We start from the raw sequence: 21530 nt of genomic DNA on the forward strand, positions 1-21530 counted from the left end.
TGCTGAAGCTGAAGACATTGCTTGTTATGACTCCCTTGTGCTGTAATTCTTCCTTGCTGCAAACAGCCACCTTTAATACAGACCAGGAGCAAAGAAGCAGTCGTGACTCTTGCACAAAGTGGGAGGAGGAGGAAATATTGCCATGCCAAGAACAGGTTGCTCAGAGGCTGTCTGTAGAGGCGTTTAAGACCAGGCTGGATGGGTCCCTGAGCAATTTCATCAAGTACTTCATCTAGCAGCACTGCCTGTTACAGAGGACTTGGAACTTGATGATCCTTGAGGTCCCTTCCAACCCAAGCCACTCTATGAATCTGTGATTCTAAGAGCAGAACGCTAAGGGACTAAAAAGTAATGGAACAGTTTGTCCATCACTGATACAGATCTACACATTCAAGCAAAAAGCAAAATGAGAAGTCTCTTCTGCTGATATGAGCCTCTGGTTTCCTTGTAACGGTCAGAAAAGCAACCAGTCCCTGCATTTTGCAGATGGATGTTCAGCTGCACACACACCAGGGTCGTGCCTTTTCCCTGGAATGACTGCTTTCTGTTCAGCTCCTTGCTGAAATCACTTCCAAAGCCACAAAAATGCTCTGGGGCATGCCAACACCAGCAGCCAGCATCACACACAACTGACCATTGGGTGTTCACCCCTCAAAACACATAGTAAGAACTTCTGCTTCTTAAGATGCAGAAATAGGAGTTATTTCCAACTTGCAGCAAGGCCTTTTTTTTTTTTTTTTTTTTTTTTAAACAGAAGGGCTTCCTTTCCTCCATTCTGGCAATGTACAAAAGGTTCAAGAATGACAGCAACAAACTACTGCCCAGCTTCCGCTGCCCCCACAGAAGCCTCAGAACCACGACTCAGCTCTTTGTGTATTTCCTACAGAAGGTTCTCCTGCTAATTTAACAACGATAACACAGGAAAGTCTGCAGGTAGAGATGCTGGCAATGTGACTAACATCCTTTACCTGTGCACACCATTAAGATGGACATTTGCATTTTGATTATTCCTTTTCATGGTGTTTCTTGCTTACATTGCAGAATAACACGCGCAAAGCAGTCCAGATGGCTCCTGCTCCTGAATAACTCTCTTCACAGATACACACTGCGCTGATCAAAATACCACCTTCAAGACAGAAGCAGCAGTAACTTTGCTGTAGAACATGTACCTGAATCAAGGTCATCACGATACTTATCACTTTTGACATTGGAGACCAACAGTTACTCTGTAGAGAATTTTCACACGTTCTGATTCAGGTCCTGTCCTCTATTTGATGTTCTGGGGGAGGAAGTTGCTCACAAAAAGAAACCAGTTTAAAGAATTTTGTTATATTTGCTGCTATCAGCCTTGTCAAGAAGACAGACTGCAGCGCTCTGCATCAGCTGGACTTCCCTAAGCACTATGGGCTATGACTCCACCGCTGTTTCAGCTAAAGGCTGAAAAGGGACCTATAGCCAATGAGGTACCTACAGCAAACACTACAACGTAATGCTGACAGATGCCAAAGGAGGCAAAAAAAACATTATTATTTAGCCACTCAAGTTGCAACTGTCTCATTTTTATTTACTCCAATAAATGACAGATCCATCTGTCCGTGGAATCCAAGAGTGGTAATTAGAAGCAGGAAGCCTCCCCGCAATATTCTGATGAACTGTCACGTGGAAAAGATTTTATAAACAAAATAAAAATAAGCCTTAAAATTACAACTAATGCACTACACTTAGAAAAGCCGAATACATAATGCATGAGGAAAGCAATGCATCTAAAGCATTAGCAAATACTTAACAAAATGCACTTACCTTTGGGGAGTCAAGCATTAAAAGAACATCTTTAAGGCAGCCCAACTTCTACAGCAATATTTCTAAAAACATTTTCAAGTAATTATACCAAAGGACTTAGGTGAGAAAAGACTGACAAGAAATAAAGCAGTACAATTCAATTTCCTTGCTGTTAAATCCACTGTCAAATTATATGGTTCTTTTCTTTTTTTTTTTCCCAGATCAAAACTACAAAAAGACAGTCCTCTAAACTCTAGTGTAAGTTACATATATTTTGGGATCAGCTTTGTTTTATTCAATAGAACATGCAGAATGATTCATCATATCCTACAAATATAGCTCAAAAATAAAAAAATGTTGCTACCATTTCCTTCCTTCCCTCTCCCATTTTTTTTTTTTAATACTTCTGCTTTTATTGGGTTAGAACAGGACCAGAAACAGAGAATGACATAATAAAATCTCTTATTACTTGTGTTGCAATAGAATGGAAAGAATCCAGCCAGATAAGCTATGTTCCTGGGTTTCTCCTGCCTGGCCAGAAGCACGGATAATTCCATGTTTCCATGCCTCTTCTGCAAGATCAACAGTCCCATAACTGCCTGAATTTATGGCTGTATTAGAAGCTGGTGATACTTCCCTATCACTTACAGGCCAAAGAAATTACTGATGCTTTCCCTGTATTTATTATTCCCAACTCTTTAAACCTTCCCAGGGCAAATTTCTGGAAAGCAGCACGGAACGCCCTTTTCTGGAAAGGGAAGATTAGGAGCAGAGTTGCTGTTTTTGATATTCCACAACTGGTACTTGGCAATAAGGAACTCATGTCAGCCACTTGTCCTTTTGAACTGCGAGTTCTGAACTAAGAAATGGTAAGTTTAATTCACTTCGTTCTTTTTTTTTTTCCCCTCAAACTCCCAAGCTCTCCTTCCTGCTTGGACAGAAATATCCAATTAAGTGACAGAACTGCGAGCATGCTGCCTTTCACCTTCATCAAAATCAAGCCTGAAACAAGAGTGCAAGAGAATCCTCTTCGTTAACTTCCATAACAAATACCAGACATTAAAACCACATACCAGGAGAAAAAAAAATGCCTAAAGCCCCAAACGTTGTTACTTCTGACAGCACAAGCCACTGCAATGGCAAGGAAAGCCAGGAAAGCAGCAGGCTGGCTATCAGATGGTTATGGAGCTCCAGGTGTGGGAACAAGGCATTAATATAAAATCACACTACGAAATGGGAGTATTAAGGAGGCAAACAAAGCTAACTCTGCACTTGTGTTACTCAGGACTAACTAGGAAGGCTTTTTTCAGACAAGGGAAGGGAAGTAAGCTGAAGTTTAGCGTGCTTTTCTCAGCAATTAAATAACACAGTTCCTTCTACATGGGAGGAAAATGTTACAGCGAAAGAGACGAAGCTGCACTTCCTCTGTATCTCAGCAGGCTCAGGATCCAAGCCAGCCACCAGGCCTGGATCTGGCAGTGAGCAGAGTCCTGTGCACCTTCTGCATGTCAGCTTGCAGCTTCCACTTCCTCAGCAGCGCCTAAGGAACGGGCCAGCATTCAGTCAGCACGACGCCACTGCAAAACTCAAGTTTATCATGTGAACACAACTTCCTCCAAAGGAACAACGCAGCCCTGCAAGAAGGTTCACAGCCTTTCCTGAAGCGACCAGCAAGCTTGGGGAAAGGTGCCTCCTCCTGCAGCTTGCAGGTGCATCAAACTGCAGGGGAGTGGCCAAAGAGAACCAGCAGCTCGTGCCCATTTAGGTTCCACATAACCAAGGACTAAGCATCTCCTCCATGCTCAGCTTCTGATTTCAGTGCTCTCTGTCTCCTCAGGCATGACAGGCACACAAATGTTACTAGCTCTCTGCCTGCATACACCAGGTTAAGTTCCCTTCTGTCAGTGCTGCCTGAAAGCTCACTCCAGCGATTTCCTAAGAGCTACTTTTCCTCCTGTCCCACTTCTACAAAAAGCCTCGGAATTCTGCATTCAAAGAGAAAAAACACCATGGCAAGTAATAGAGACACTGGACTGAAGATATTACTTGGGTCTGTAAGACCATTTTTGCCAGCAGGTCAGGCATTGTTGTAATGAGCACAAGTGAGTGAGCCTACTCCACTGGAGTCCTTCAGGAGGAGCTGCACACCAAGCCCAACCTTCAGCTCCATCCTCACTCTCACTGAGTATTTCATTCAACAGAAGCTCTCCAGGCCAGGCTGGATGGGGCTGTGAGCAACCTGGGCTATGGGAGGTGTCCCTGCCTACAGCAGGGGGGTGGAACTACATGACCTTAAAGGTCCCCCCAACCCAAACCATTCTGATCTAGGAACATTCCAGGTTTCCTTTCTGGTATAGCACTACGTGCACAAGATTTATTTTCTTTGCTAGCATAAATTTCCTGTAATTTGAGATACGCTTCACATAGAGCAACACAAAACACCACCAACATCTTAAAACCAAACAGGAAACAACGTGACAACACTTTAGCTGAACCTTTACAACCCGTATACATCTTCTGCCTCTTCCATTAACACACACTGCTAAGAACCATTGAGAGATAATGGATCGATCACTGTTTAGGGAAAAAAAAAAAAAAAAAAAAGAAACTGGAATTTTACCTTATTTCAAACATCCTGGGTTAACATCTCTATAGGAACACTAAAGATGTGAAAAATGGAAAAAGAAGAATGGTGTATCCAACTGAAATAAACAAAAAAACAACCACAAAAAGGCCTAATGAACACTGTAATTAGAGAGCAGTGTTTCTTCACGCTGCTGAAAAACATGAACAGATTATGCAGAGTAAGTGCCTCTCACAGACGCAGCCCTTCAAGCCAGAGCCCCGTAACGCCGCCAGCACTGTGACCTAACCCTGCAAGTATCTGGAAAGATACAACATCCATTAGCCAGGAACTGTGTCATCATTCGTACACACTGGAGATCTGCTGCTCAGCCCCCTCAGATGAAATCCACATTCAGTTCCTAGATGCACGCTTCCAACCAAGGCTTTTAGAGTAAAAGGACACAAGACTTGGCAGCCCGAAGCTTTGATCATTAACTGTATACTGAGTTGCAGGAACAGATCCAGCCTTTCCTCCTCACTGCTTCTTCCTTTTGTTTTTCTTCTTTTTATAAAAAATTTTGAGAATCCATATTTTACCCGAGGGCCACAGACATATTTAGTCTGCTTCCAGAGAGCCAGCACAAATTGTAAGTATTAATTGCCAATACACATCACCTTAGTCCAGACTTTCTATGGCATAAAAACTGAAAACAAACAGTGAAGTCACAGAAGGATACGTGCTTACGAAAGCACCAATCATCTCTGAAATAAAGAGATGAACTCACAACAAGACAGCGAGGCACCTACAGGACATGCTGAATAATGAATGACTGATAATGACAAATTAGAAAGGAGTGAACTTAATCAAACTCAATTAAAGGCGTTTGTCCCACTGTAATGTGAAAGCTCAGGCTAAGATTGCCAAAAGCAGGAAAACGAAACCACAAACTGCTTTTAACTGTCTGTCTTCCTTCCTCGTGGAACACTTTCTATAGGAAATAAACATTCAAAGCCCACAGTAGCCCTGGCATCCCCAACCAGAATATATACAAAAGTATGGGCAAGGTCCATTAAAGAGTAAAGGGATGTTAAGAGAGCCATGGGCTATTTTGTGTCAGACTGCTTTTTACAGGAAAAGTCATAACGTTAACTGAAGGTGAGATGATGTATTATTTAATACCAATTTTAACTCCTTCCTTTTAATCCACAAGATAAAAACTTAACAGCAAACTTTAATTTTGGCCTTTGCCTGAGTTTTGTTGTTTAAATGTATAAACTCAACGTTCTGCAACAGTTCAGATGCTGCTTTTACTTAAACACTTTGATGCATTCCTAAGAGCCATATTAAGTCAACCCCCACTAAGTAAATAAAAATGCATCATTTTAGTACTCATACTGGGGAAGAAAAGCCATAAGTACGGATGTATCTGGGATACAACACAGTAAGCAAGGAAGAAAAAGCCTAACAAAACCCCCCAGAGATTTCATGAGCCAGAATTTGCTTGATATGATAAATGGTGCAGGACAAACTCAGCTGTTCGGACTTTCAAACCAGCATGACTTTTCCTATGGCAAAAACACCCCCTGGCCACCTTCCAAGAAATACCACTAGTGCTCCTTGAGAGACCCACATTTCTGAGTATGAGCACAGGTCTGACTATCAGATCAGTAATGGCCTGCCAGGACTTTGTCCAGCCAGTATTCATCCTATCTAAAACTGGAGAGTCATTTAAAAATGACGTGCTTGGTTTGTATACACAAAACACTTCATACATATCTAATACAAGGCAGGTATCCAATAGCTTCCTTACCACTGCAACTCAGCACCAGTTCTGCTACTTAATTGTACTGTTGCACAAAAGAATACCTTGGAAAAGAAAACATAAACTTGAAAATTCATATAAAAAAGTGCTTGTAGAAAGAAAAGACATTGGTAACTGACTTGTAAGGGTTATCTGCAGGCTACCCAAACAAGTAGATGAACACAATCCGTGTTTCAGTTCTGCTTCCATGTCCCAGCGAGCCCACAGCAAAATGGAGCATGTAATGGTTTTCCTACAGACAAGCTTTCCTGGCTCATTATGGCCTATCATTTCTTCCATCACTAAATGGGTAACTGACTAAAAGCCTTGGCAGCTTCCAAGTATTTCTGCCCTCTTGCTGCACACGTCCTTTTGCCACACAAGTGCTCCTTTGTGGTAATTTTGATAGCAATCTTTCATATTTCTCACTAAATCACAGACTGCTATCACTAGATACCACCTGCACCATCTTGTAGATGCAAAGCATATCTTTAGGATGTCACTTCTGTGAGATCAATAAGCTACAAAGGACAGCACGTGGCTGCTACCAACACAGACAAACTGGAGAAGAAAACCCTACAGCTGTAAGCTGCAATGCTGCTAAGTCAACAGCATTCACCACACACACCAGCTCTTCCCAGTCTCCAGGGTACAACTGTACTTTATGAAGGGATGAGCAGGGTAATGAAAAGAAAACAAGAGGAGCAAAGCACTAAAAACACAACAATCTCAGTTCCACATGCAATGTTCCCATTTACAATCAAAGCAAATCCCTTTCTTAACTGTCAGCATGGAAACACTGCTCGTCCCCAGGCAGTGGGGTGGGAAATTTGCTTTCCGTGTTGCGTAACTTGCTTGAGTGCATCTACCCTTAGCAGTCTGCCCAGCCCTGCCTCCGAATCTTTCCTTTGAGTATTAGCTCTACCCATGCTGTCCCAATTCTTTCCTCCTTTCAGTGCCAAGCAGCTCCTTCTTACCTTTAACTGCACTGCTTACTTAATCACAGCTTGCTCAGTTACCCCGGCATTCTGTACATCTGCAGTACCTCGCGCTGCCACACAGCCGTGGCCACATCTCCTGCCTCACTCACGTGCGCAGCTCAAACGAAGCAGTGTGTGCTGTTCTCCCACTGCCTCCAGAGGCCTCCTTTCTGCCCTCCAGGGTTAGCACTCCAGTGCCCACAGAATGCTGCTTTTCCCTACAGCACTTGTACATGAACACTGTGCTAATACTGTTTCTCCGTGTTTGCAATTAGCACTGAACCCCAGAGCCTTTATGTGACCGTGCCCAAAAGGCAAGCAACAAAGCTGAAAAGAGGCAGGTAAGGTGTTTGTAACACACTGCTAAGGAAAAGGCAGTCCACAGCGCGGATCATTTGAGTCCCCTGCACTGAGTAAACAAAACTGCAATCAACTTTGGCCAAGCGTATTTGGACTCTGTGGGAAAGAGCTGCACAGAGCTCCATCTGCAGCTGTAACACGCAGCCCCACTGTGATGCTGTGGGAATAGTCAGAAAATAAACATTTACTCTGACCCGCAACAGGGCTACACTGAAAAGTGCATTTGCCTGTATGGCGGAAAGTTTAATTACAAAGTCATTTTGTTAATATGATTTCTATGGTTGTGAAACAACCAAGATGCAGTTTTCCAATTAGAGCTTTAGCGGCCAGTGTTTTTTTAACTGCTCTAAAATCAAACCTCTGGAAATTAGATTTATTTAAGCCATTAAACTTATCTGACAGAAAATGGCAGAATTATGGGGGATAAAAATAAAAGAACACTTAAAATTCATCTCAGGAAATGCAAAGGGGAAAAAGAACCCCATGATTCCCTTTTGTAAGGAGTGTGCTCACTTAGAATGTGTACTGATAAACACTGGTTGTTGGTATGATATGCAAATATATACAACATGCACAAAAGTTAGATATGCCAAGGAACAAGAATCATTTCCATAATGATCTTCCCACACTACACTCCGTTCTGCTGAAGGTCAAGGCCTTCTTAATGTAATATTCAAAAGCTAGGAGAACATTTGCACCAAGTCATCTTGCTATTCAGCATACACTCAATAAGTACGCTAAAGGTTTGGTATAAACTTGACTACCAAACATAGAATCATAGAATAATCTGTGCCGGAAGGGACCTGTAAAGGCTGTCTCCCCAACTCCCCTGCACTGAACAGGGGGACCCCATCTCCATCAGGTGATCAGAGCCCCTGATTCTTTCTTGTCACTGCAAATCACCTTAACACGCTTTTTGAGCGGTTCATTCACAATGGAAGCCGTGCAGATACGAGACAGCCAACAAGAGCAAGCAAATTAAGAGAAATTGAAAACACCTCCTTTAAAATTATGTTCAGACAATATTCTTATCCACTCACATTAATACAGTGTGTTAATCACAAGCAAGATGGATTTGTATACTGATTGACCTTGCTCAGAACACATAACAAGAACTGCTCAGTGCAGTGTCAATAAACACTGGCAGACTTGTACAAATGGAGACACTGGGAGACACGGGAGTTTAACTCCAGAGTTATTCCAGACTTGACTCACTTGGCTCTGTGAGTTGCTTCCCCCTGAATCAGATACAAAAAGGAACAAGTAACCCAAGCACTCAGCACTGTTCTGCAATGGTGGCAGCTCAGGCACTGCACAAGAGACAGAATTCATCAAACTGAAAAGCAGATCTGAGAGGTTGTAGAGTTTCTGCTTTCTAAACTGAAAGCAATGAAGTTCTCTGGGTAATTTGTAGCAGCAAGGTTAAAAGACAGTTAAACTTTCTCTAGCATAATCTACTGAAGTCACAACAGCTACAAAAAGCAATGGCTATTTCAGATTCCCGTGCAGACTCACAGGAATAGAGTAATACATTTATGATCTTGGCACGAGAGTCACAAGAACTTTGTTCAGGCTTGTAATGCACTTGTGGCTGACTTCCACGGCCCATTCCCACTTACCTGCACCATTTAACCACTAGAAAGTAAAGCTGACTGAAGGGATTGAGAAAAGTATGTCTGGTAGCAAGATGTCAGCATACATAAGGTCATAGTCTAAAGTCTTAAGAGTCAGAGTATCACAGCTGCTTTCAGAAACAACAAGTCAATGCTGTACTTTTCAAGGAAGGTGTCAGAATGGCCACTTCCAGGTTCCTAGCAGCAATTCTACTTTAGGGGCCATGAGTCATTAAACATATAATCAAAATTTAATCAACCATCTTTTGGTAAATTAGGGAAAATGCATTACGTAGGGCAGGTTAATTAATTTGTTTGTGTGATCAGACACAAGAGAAGAGTTTTGGGATTCTTCCTTGGGGTGAGTCATTCTTGAGAAACTCCCTGCTTCCTCATTTACTTGTAAGCCAAGGGCCAGCAGTGATTACACACACAGCCCTGAATTGTGGGGTTTGGTAATCTCCATTACAAGTACTTTCTAAGTAGTTCCAGGTGTGTAAGTTCTATTTCTGACCTGAAACAAAATCAGCAAACTGAAAGACTTCAGTTGAAAACAACTGCACTAAATATCCAAGTAGCATTCGGAGCTGTTTGTGGACTTTCTACTCACCTTTGAGATACACATGTATAAAATTACAAGCAAGAATACTGAACAGACATTTTTCAAAAGCTATTCCTTCCAAGGGTCTGGAACAAGTTCCAAATGGTGTGAAAACCAAAAGTAATTCTACATTATGGCAAGAGCAAAAAAATCTTCCTATCAAGGCAAGAGCTATTTAAGCTATTCAGAGCACAATATGTTCATAACATACTATAAGGATTATTTAAAATTGCACAGCACCCAGTAAAATGTAGCATGTGTTACCATAATATTGAATACACATGCTGGGTACTCTTCAATTTCTTCGATACATTTTACATGCAAATCCACGAGAATCGCTTTGTAATAACACACTTGGTAATTACTGACACTCAAAACCTAAGAGAGATGACAAATAATGTCCTCTGAAGCCCAGAGCAATTTTAAGGGTCATGTGGGTGGCTGGGCTTTGAAATCAAACCAACTTGACCATCTGCCTGGAAGGTATCCTGAGCATAACTGATGGCAAGACTGGGCTCCAAACATGCTCATTCTTCCTTACACACAAGTGAAGAATTATTTTGATGCAAGTGTCACAACACTTGATCTAAATTCCTTACTTTGAGGAACACTACAGCCAAGGCTCACCATCCCTCATTCTGGTACAAATGCTCAGCTTGGCTTAGTTTCAGCAGGCACCTCAAATAAGGAGAAAAAAAAAAAAATCACAGCAGTATTCTTTCAGTTTCAACATTTGCTGGACTCACTACAATCACTGAAATTTCATTTTCACATTCTAAAACAAACAAGAACCGGGAGAGATTAGATTACAAAGCATAATCAGCAACTGCTGTTAGCAGAGTGAGGGGCTGGCGCCCACAAGGGGAGCCAACATCCAGCAACTACCCTTCTCCCTTGTCTTTAACCTTGACGCACCAAGACTCTGAGAAACCCTTTAACTCCTTTGTTCCTTAGTTAGCTCTAACAAAACACACTTGCCAGAGTGCTTACTTATGAAGACATTAGGTGCAAACTAGAATATTACCAACAGAAGGAATCTGTTAGCACCAGCTCTCAGCTCAGCTGGCAACAAAGCAGAATTACGCCAGCTGAATCAATCCCACAAACAACAGTTACATACAAGAGCCTGTATTCAAAAAATGAAATTGTCTATCATAGCCATGTCTGCAGAACAACTGTCACAACTACCTCACTGGTGGAGGAACTGCAGATAGCACAATAGCCAACGGAAACTCTGAAGCATTACCAAGTTGTCAAAATGTTGGGTAGCTCTACTGGAACACACCAAACATGAGCAGACACTCTGTCTGCAAGTGTACAAACACCCCGCAGTAACATTTCAGCATCTAGCAGGAAAGAGATGCTCAGACACCAAGAAGGCCAACAGAAAACGTAATGCAAAATACAACTAAGATCAGCTAACAGAAATAAAGAACACACTCAAAACCAGAGCTCCCCAAGCACAGAGTTGTTTTCTCAGTGGTATCTAGTAGCTGAAATACATGTTTAGGACCACATGGTGTGCAGACAGTAGTCAGCAACAGCTAACACACAGAGTAAAGGAGAGATGCAGAAGCTCAACAAATGACTCACGCACGTTTCAAGGGTAACACCACTACCTCAGACAGCAACTATCAATTCTGGATGTAAAAAACACATTTTGTAAAGCTCGTAAATGGAAATATTCCAGCTCAAATAAGATAGGGGAGCAGATGGGAACATGCAGTCAACTGACAGAAGAACAAAGAACAAAGCCACCATGAGTGGAATGATATGATGTTGTTTGTTTTTTTTTTAATAGATAATTCCCCATTCTAGGATGTAAGCCATTAAGTAGTGTAGAAAAAAACCAACATAACTGTGCTACAACTTGGCAATCATGCACTCCATAACTTAAAGGAATGAACAGCTCATGTGTAAGCACTCTGACCTTAAGACATTGCCAACTTCATTTCTCATGCTCCTGGGAGGTGGCAGCATCCCTGCCAGGATGCATTCCAGGGACCACAATTAGCTGCTTCACTCGAGCTCCTAAAGAAGCACACACTTTCTCTGGATGAGGCGCACACCAAAACACACTAAGAAGGGATGTGCTGGATGCATCAGCCCTGAAAAAAAGGGCAGCAGTTTAAGGAAAACTAAACTGTATTGTCTTTAAGCTGGTGAACTGGAGAGAAAAGCTGCTCCCACTGCACTAAGAGGAAGAATGGTCCTAGGCTGCAGGCAGAGACAGCCCCACCAGTTTAAGCTGTTATGCCACTGGTAAGCCTTTCTGGCACCCGACAGGCAAACATCAGAGCCCTGAAACACACACAGAAAGCACGAAATCACACATCTGGCAACAGCACACCACACTGCTGTCCCAGGCAGCAATGAACTGCACCAAAGCTCATCGCACATGCTGTCTGCAGCCTGCCAGCCCTACATACATCCTACAGAGAAAGGAGAAGCTTTGCCTTTGTTTTCCTTTTCATCTTTGTTCCAAGGAATGAGCCACTTACCATTTACAGTCCTGGATGCAGAAGGCTATTTATGGAATTCTTTCCTGCCCAGCCTTGCTGTCTGAGTTCTCTCAAGCTCCAAAACCTTCACCTGCGGCTTCCAGAAGTATTTCTAATCAGGAGAAAGCAAGTTTAAGAAAAGATATATGTAGATATTTATTTATCTCAGACCAGATTACTTTGCTGAAAAATTCTATGAAGACGTGGAGCCTGAAGCTAATTAAAATCACTCCAGATGGTACTTGGCTTTACACCAGACTCATTCAGCCTGCAGCCCATAAGGGCTGGATTTGCAAAATGAAAGCTTGAATTCCAAGGTGCCTGCACTCCCACAGAGAAGTGCTCCATGTGCTAAAGGCAAGAGGAAGTTCAGGTTTTTCAGACCCCACATTTCATGCCTCATATTGCCGGATAAAAACATTTCTGGGGGAAAAAGTGGTTAAAATGGAGAAACTGAAGATTTTTGGAGGAATTCCATAGGCAGAGCTACAATCATTGTCTTTTGTTGTCTGTTGCAGATGCACAGACAAGCTAACTGCAGCAGCAGCTTTTTTAGCTGATCTTTTTGCCCCTATAAATGCTCCATTTCAAGTTTGGCGTTTATTACCAATAACTCAAAAAAAATCTTTCAGTGAAGGTTTCAGAGGAACACAATTAAAAAGCAGCAGACCAGACGCTGCAGGACTTTTGAAATCTCCCCCTTGGTGCCGACCACTGAGCCGTGGTATTTCATTACATGGATTTCTGGCTCATTTCCAAGCAATAGTTCCTCTTTTGCCAGGAAGCTGAAGAAAGACTGTGCCTTCTGAGAAAACACTGAGCAACTTTTTGGAAGCTAACTGCCATCTGAGTATCAGAAGTATTTCTGTGTGGCACCAGACAGATTTTTAGCCGAATACACGCAGCTTAACATCTACAGGAAGAAAGTTCTACCACAGAAAAACTCACGTTCCTTCGAAGATACGTTTTCCAACGTTGAGACAATAAAATTACAATGCAGAAGTATTTAATAGGTAGTTCTCATGCTCTGTGACCTTATGTACACAATTATGAATTAAGTTAAGACTTCGTCACCCAAATGATTCATTCAAAACAGCACTGATAGCCTCTGACATGCATTACAGGCATTACTGCTGGCAAAGTTCAACTAAGTTGCTTAACATCTCTGATTACCAGACTTGTTTGCAGTTACTTACACTATGTCAATATTAACCACTACACAAAGCCTGGTAAGGGACAGAAGAGTTTTTAAAGTTTCACACAGAACATGTCATCACTTTCTTAGGACAGGACTGAACATTATCTGGGACATACTTTGGAGACATAAATCAAAACAAAATAGGAGATTAGCATCTGAAATAAGTGAGAATCTTCCAATTTTCCTCTAACGGTTTCTCTTCTTTAATATCAGGATAATTCCATGTCTCAAGAACACTGAGTGACTCAAGTTTTTGCAGAGGCAGTAACTCTCTTACCCTCTCTGTTGCATTTCAATGCACAGTTTAAAAAAAGAAAGACATAAACTGTTAGAATTAAAGGAAGAAAACAGAACCTATCCAGTTACTTCCAGTCTTTATACACTAAGAAAGCTGCTATCCAACTACAGCCTGCACCATTCACACATCCACAAGATGGCTCAGATGCTGTTTGTATATTAATTCTCATTTGGGCACTCGCCAATGCTTCACAAACTCATTATTCTGGTGAGTGATGGGATAAACTGATATACACACACTGTCTGGCACAACCTCAACCCAGTGGGTCCTGCCAGCACCCATGGAATGAAAGGATCTGTTCTGTCAAAGAACAGAAGGACAATGTGTCTTCCACATTGTGTCCCTTACTCCCAGTGACCTTGCTAGGCAATTCTCCTCCCTTGTGTATGGAAATCTGGAAGCTTCAAATAGCTGCATAATAAATGAAACAATCTGTGCCAACAGTACTCACCCATCATACTTGTCTTTCATCCTTGGCAAGGGCCTGATTCTCTTTTCTGAAACTCTTGGATATTGGCCACAGCTAACTACGCTTGGGCGAGACAGAAAGGTTTGGATTTTCCCTGAATACATGAGGTAGCAGACGAGCAACATACGAACCCAAAAGGCCACCAGATGTGTCTTTCTCAGGGAGCTCAGTACAACGGTCCTCTTCCTGCCTGTTTCCAACACAGCTTAACTAGTAAAATTTAACCCGATTGATAAAATTCAAATAATAAAGTACAAAACACAAATCCTGCAGATCCACTGTTTACCTCTTTTTTCTTTTTTTTCCTTTGGTTATATATTCTAAGACATACGAGTTTTCCTTCAGACAGCCTACAACAGGCTACGGCAAATGTGAGACAGAGATGGAGCCCATGTGGGGAGCAGAGGCATCACTTGTGCCTGCCAGCAAATTACAGCTGACAACTGAGCAGAACCAAGAAGAATCAATGCAGCCTCGCAGCTTGTACGCTCTTCCTGTTTTTCCAGATAAACTGGGCATGGCCAAAGGAGACAAGCTCTCCACGTTGTAAATGGTGCAGCCATCGATTTGAACCACATGCTCCTCCATCTCTTGAGTATCTGCACTGTAGTCAAGAACAATTATTTGAAATAGCACACGTGGCTCTTGCCTAAGAGGCACAAACTTCTTGCAAATGCTGAAGCTTCATTGCACCAGGTCTCCTGAACACAGACAACTTCAATATGAATGACAGAAGACAAATGGGAGGGCAGACAAAAGAGGAACCCCTATGTTTCGTAAGGGGGATCTTTCCCTTGGTCACAGACAAAAAGTCAGCCCCAAGAAAGAATGCAAAACTATTACACTTTCTCAGAACACAGGAGTGAGCAACAGATACAACTTTGCAAAATGAAGAAAAGCATCTTTAGGCTTGCAGTAATTCAAGGAAGATCTTCTTGGCTCCATAAAAAGTTACATTAGTGGGGGAGGAAGGGGAGAGAAATACCCTAAACCAAAAGCAACACAGTTCAAAGACAGCATTACAGTTTCAGTCATCAAACTCTGGAGCCATAACAAACACTTGGTAATCTGAAAAAGATTAAATGGCTGCCACATTAGAGTGTTCTGTGAGCGAGAGATAAATGAGAACACACCAAAGGTCCAAAGCATACCAGCTGAATAAAACCCAATTTGTTCTGCGTCCCAAGGCGACGCTGCTTTGTTGGGCTTCACAAGAAGGAGGAGGCTGAGTCCAGCCAACGCTTCCCTGAACAGGAAAACCCCTGCCCAGCAAATCAACAGCGAGAGGAGCCAAAGGGTGGAACAAAGACCCTTTCAAGCACAGGAAAATCGAAGGAGGACAAAAAAACCACTGTGAAAGAACCCAGACTTCTATATCCTACATCATTTTCAAAGCTGGGGTTTTACGGGAATTCATTACTTCCCTTGTATACCCTTACACTTGATGTTAATGTCATATTAGTTCTTTTTAATTGTTTCACTAACAAAAAAACATCAGGAGTTAGCTGTGGCAAATTCAGTGTAAGGAACCGTGTGCACTTGCAGATTTGTTTGATAGCAGCACAGTTCTAAATTTTACACCAAGAATCCACAGCTTTGTGGACTTCACAGAGCACTGTGAGAAAGAAAAACCTCAAGCCATAAGCAATTTGTGAGTGCCAGCTCACTGCCTGTCTCACTAACTACCAAACAAATATCTATTGAAAGTTAATGAAAAACTTCAGCAATTAAAAGAAAAAAAAAAAAAAAGAACAGTAATATTTTAAATTTCTTCTTTGAAAAGATTCATACAAGCAGACTCATTATCGTGACAGATCCTGGAGATATCTGACTGCAAACTGCAGAGGATCTTACTGTAACATCTAAGAGTGTGCTCAGAAAGAGAAAAGGGGAAAAAAAGGGGGGGAAAACACCCAAACAGCACCATCCTTCTAGGATGCCTTGAGAGACTCCGTGCCGGGCAAAACGCAACCTTTTAACCACATCACATTTTTCCTCTGGGCTTTTTCCATCCTTAGCTGAATTCAGATAGGAGGCTCCTGCCAATTTTTCTGGGACCGTGAATTTGGATTTTCTCCAAAATTAGAACACCTGTAAAACGAACAGTTTCCATATAAAAAAATAAGGATACAGAAGGGTTACTTAACTGACCTCAGAAATTCACTACATTGCAGTACGTTGCATCCTGCTAGCACGTCCACTGCAGTCACTTATTTGTGTTAATAATGGGCACTCTGGGGAAAGTTAAGTTTCCTACGAACACAACTGAAATGCCATGAGTCTCTGGAAGGAAAAGAAAAAAAACAAAAACCCAAAAAACCTGATAAAGTAACATAGAAAAGCTTCTAAAAATCAGCTTTTGGCTGACTGGAGGCTTGTGTACTATTTATCAAACAAATTATGGTACTATGTATCACAGAAATCAAAGGCCAAAGAGTGACAGAAAAATGAAGGTTGTTAGAGTTTCCTATCTATGGGTTTCACTGCAAACCTTTATATAAAATGTCATTTAAAAACAAAAATGTCATCTAAAAACAAAAAACAAAGCCAACTCCTCACCAAAGCACAGGAATAAAAGGCACAGGGTAAAAGAACGGAGCATGGGAATGCAGCATGAGAGATGTAAGAAGAGTTTGAAAGAATTCTGTGACATACGACCTATTAAAATTGATGCTACCGGAACGTCATGCAAAAATCAGACCAGTAAAACTACAACATTTGAGGTCTCCAATTAATTTCTCTCATGCTTAAAGCATACCATCATTACATTTTGCCCTTCTCACCTTTTAATAGGGAAGCATTTTTGTTTGATTTTTCTTCTTGCTTGCCATGTCTCCCTTAACAAGTGCAACATCACTGGTCTGAACAGTTGTAACAGGAGGAAAAACTGACTGCCATCATTAATATGTAAATGAAATGGGCTGTTTGGCTAAAGCCAGGTAATCTTCACTCTTATCACAGAATGGCCCAAGTTGAAAAGGACCATAATTGTCATCCAGTTTCTTGAAACACAAGCTTACAGCATGAAGAATAAGCATAAGGCTTTGCTTATGTCAATGATGCTACCAGTAAGCCAGCTAAATTATGACCATGTTGAGACCTTAGTGTGCACATCTATAACAGAGGAACTGGTTTAACTGCTCCCAGCTGTTTTTTCCTCAAATAATGTTCATCATTACTTCATCAGCCCAAGTAATTCAAGACCTATCTAACTCCTTCCTGATATCCTGGGCTGTACAGTACTTAAGTATGCATAGGTAAACTGAAGTCTAAAAGTGTTTGACTAATTTGGTCATTTTTTGTGACAGAAAATGCCTTAGGCAGAGTGAAATACAGAGACTTCTGGCTTTTGCTCGGGCCAGGAAGTAAAACAGCACTTTGCTTTCCCAGCTGTGTGATGTCCAGCAGCGTTAGCACTGCATGCAACTAACAGGGTGAGCTTCATCTGCCATCCTGACACCTCCATCAGTGCCACTGCAAGCCCCTTACAATGCTGCAACATCCTCCAAGGAACGCTGCTACTGCTCCACTCCTTCCTGCTGACCTGTGAAGAATGCAACATTTTGAATTGCATGCTTGGAACACACATTCAAACATCATAAAAAACTCTTTCAAAGTCAAAGCTTAAGGGTTTGTAGTTGTTGTTTTAGGCATTTGGCAGCACCTGCAAGCAGAGCCTGCGCACAGTGCAGGCCAAAGGGCCAGGTGACAATTTGCACATCTTCAACACGTTTCAGAGTTGGCAGCTGGCTTAGAAATGCGTTTTTCAAACGAACAGTCCAAGTCAACCAGCTTCTGGATTACGGGATCCATATTAAAGGGGCAAAAGCAACTTGCCTTCTCCTTCTTCATATATTGCTTGCTAGGAATGTAATTGCTCTCCTGTAGTATAAGAACATTGTCACAATAGGTTATTTATGAACGTAATACGGCACATAAATTTGCAAAAAAGTAAAAAGGAATGAACAACCCTTCTGTTCAAGTTTGTGGGGAGAGACAACTAAAGGAAATTGTTCAGACATCCCTCCCTATCTCCAGCTATCCCAGCTGAACACAAGCTACAAGAGTGCTAAGTCCATAGAGCATGGTAACACTGCAGTGCTGAAGAAAAAGCTCAGCTGCTGCCCTTGCACGTCGTACAAAGGCTCAGGGACTGAGAGAACACGCTCACGCTTGGCATTCTTTCACCTATACCCATCCTGCGACTCCAACTTCTGGCTGCACCAAACATGCTACAGGCACTCACCACACTTTTCCACCACCTGCATTACTGTCGCCTCTCCAACAGGAAAAGGTTCTGCTCACTGGTATTTCAGTACGACTTTCTTGCAGATGATCTAGTCAAGATTTCAGTAATTAAAAATAATTAAATTGTTTAGTGTGAAAATTTGCAAGATCTCCAACCACAACCTCGGATAAAAGCAAGACATACAATGCTGCAATTCCAATTTTTTGCAAAAAAAAAACTGCATTAGAGGTGGGTCCCTTTTGGGGCACTGCCACGCCACTTGTGGGTCCCTGCTGTGCCACTTGTGTGGCACTTGTGGGGCGCTGATGTGTCCCTTCTCGGTCCCTTCTGGGGCGCTGATGTTTCACTTGTGGGCACTTGTCAGTTACTTATGGGGTGCTGATGTGCCACTTGTGGGTCACTTGTAGGTCCCTGCTGTGCCGCTTGTGAGTCACCTGTGGGGTGCTGATGTGGCACTTGGGGGCCATAGGTCCCTTGTGGGGCACTGCAGGTCACTTGTGGGTCACTCAAATAATGACCAGAAGATGGTAGACACACACTTCCTCATTTTCTTACCGCACTCTCATCCATCAGAATGTCAAACAAGGACTAAAGGCCAAAAGAAATAACACTCAAAGCACAGAGACGCAGAGGGCAGGCTGGCCCTTCTAAGCTGCCTTTAGCTTTTACTTATTAGGCAATCGCATGCTCTTAGTAACAAAATTAAGTGCAGCACAACAAGCACACACTCTTCCATTTCGGGACACCTCGCCTAGCACAAGAACACTCAATTACACGTGTGTGACAGCGTTATTTGGGCTTCTAAGATAAAGCCTAGATGTGGCTGTCTTTCCTTTGAGGCATCGGAATGCTCACACAACTGTGTCAAGACAGTGACTGAGAAGCGCTGACGTACAGCCTGGCTTGGAGAGCTCTAATGCAAAGCAGAGCAGAGCAGCCCCACAGTAAAGCAAACAAACGCAACATCTCTCCACTGAGATCCACTGAACTTTTTCTGGTGCTAGGATCAACTTACAGGAAAGCAGCACCAGAAGCAGCAAGGAAATCAACTTCCAGGAAGAAATGACCTAAAGCATAACACAAGCAGGGAATTTCTCATCTCCATTAGAAATAATGCGTAAATCCTTCCCTTGACAAACACTATCTCAGGTCTCTACAAAGAGTACTGCTGACAAGAAAGATCAGTGTTTTGGTACCAACCAGATGAAGCCCAGCTCCTTGATGCCCTTGTAATTTCTCGTGTATTTAACATGCAGCACAGGGACAATTTTTTTTAATGGATATTTTTCCACTTAAGGGTCTGAAATAATTTTACAAGTTAAATCTAACAGTCTAGCTGAACTTTACTCAACAGCAGAATTTGTGTCCACTTAAGTGGATAATCTCTCTAAGTGCTTATAGTGATTGCATTTACAGAAGCTTTATTTGACTGCATCAGTGCAAAATGTGAGGAAGTAGAATGCCACGTGAGCTCAGACAAGGCTGGGCTGCGATAAGCTGACTCTGTTCGGATTTGGCCAAGCTGCTGAAGCATGCCAATAATAAGGTTATCCAATTTAACTAGATATGTTCTGGAATAAGCACCTTAAATACCTACAGAAAGCCTTATTTTCGTCAGGGAAAGGACGGGGATTAATTGGTAACCACACAATCTATAACCACACATTGTGGAATACCAAACACTAGCTCATTCCGAGGAAAGAAATTAGTCACGAAAATAAAAGACTTCTTTTGACGCAGCATGAAGTATTTAACCAAAACCTGCAGCTCTGGGAAGTGCTGGAAAAGCCCAACCACAGCTTGGGGAAATGATGCTCCACCATCCAAGCAGAATTCTCAACCTGACTTCAGTTCTCAGCACTGACTTACACACTTCTAACAACTTAAAAATCTACATTTCACCTAATCTCTACCATATGCAGAAATGCAATCATTTACACATTAGAATAATATACATTTTACTTGCATTTCATTTATAACTGTATATTCACTAAATGCACAACGCACTACTGCGTCCTTCAGTTAAGCAGTACTTTGAATCCAGTACATCATTTTAATAGTATATACTTGAATAGATATGCTTGACCCTCAGAGGGTCTGGTCAGAAGAACAAACATACAAAGCCAGCACTGCTGGGACTGTTACGTTGCCAACAGCTCTTGAAACACTAAGAACACTTACTGTAACGTGATGATGGAGAGCATTTTCTTCTGGCATGAGCTCTATGAAAAACAGCAATGATTTTGCACTCAAAATCCAAATGCAGATCTGAGAAAATGAACATACTGCTGCAAGAAGTTACTGGCTTTCAGCTTGGAAACTAGGTTTACATACAGCAAAGCTCAAAAGACACAAAGATTGGGCTCACGTTACTAAGCAGTAAGAGGAGGAGGAAATAAGCAACAGAACAATACACACTGAGGAGATTTAAACTAAAAACAGATTCAGGTCACAAGAGCTCCTTTGATTTGCCCTTTTCTCCAGCTAGGAGATGCAATAAAAAAGGAAAGAATGTGACACAAGCACGGACCAGGCAGCCATAAAGGGTTGGCCTGCTCTGGCTTCACTCTGCATTCCTTCAATACATATCTATATAAAATTCCAAGCAAATAAACATTTCTCTTTGCCTCAGCTGCCACCCACTGGAAAAGGAAAGCAACATTAACTCCAATTTGCAATAGCCTAAAATAGGTCAGAAAACCAGCCTGACAGACATCGCTAGTATTGCCTGCACTGAAGTTCTGGAGATGCCTTGAAAGTTGTGGCAGCGCTGCTAGGAAGGGGAAAACTTGCAAATTAAACTAAAGCAGCAAACAGCAGCAAGGAGGAGCAGCACTTCTCCCAGCCCCAGCAGGCAGGTGTTTCAGTTCCAGTACCAAGAAAGGAGCTGGAGTTTGCAAGGCCAAAGTGAGAGGGCACTGGGGCTGGCAGCATCACTCTGACAAACATGGTCTAACAAGGATGGGTGGCATCACGCAGCACAGCAGCTCTCATCACTGTGCTGTGCTGCTCCTGCTGCAGCCAGCTCCATCACTGCACTCACACTGCTGCTCCTGCCTTACAACAGCAATCCGCCAGCCTCTGTGTGCAGATGGCAGTGGCACTGTTGCTTCTC

General features: G+C 42.2%; 1 protein-coding gene across 4 annotated transcripts in view; it reads right to left on the minus strand.

Annotated features, from left to right (window-relative positions):
- The window catches only part of PRKCD (protein kinase C delta), a 61111-nt gene that overhangs the window by 32338 nt on the left and 7243 nt on the right, over nt 1-21530 (minus strand). The window contains exon 1 of one of the 4 annotated variants that reach the window (XM_052678400.1): nt 12202-12292. The exons of the other annotated variants lie outside the window; for them this stretch is intronic. The gene's annotated coding sequence lies outside the window, so the exon portion shown is untranslated. Of the gene's footprint in view, nt 1-12201; nt 12293-21530 lie in introns of those variants that run through there. 4 annotated transcript variants of the gene reach the window in all.

This window comes from Tympanuchus pallidicinctus, unplaced genomic scaffold (assembly GCF_026119805.1).
Source record: "Tympanuchus pallidicinctus isolate F22 unplaced genomic scaffold, pur_lepc_1.0 scaffold17, whole genome shotgun sequence".
NCBI lineage: Eukaryota > Metazoa > Chordata > Aves > Galliformes > Phasianidae > Tympanuchus > Tympanuchus pallidicinctus.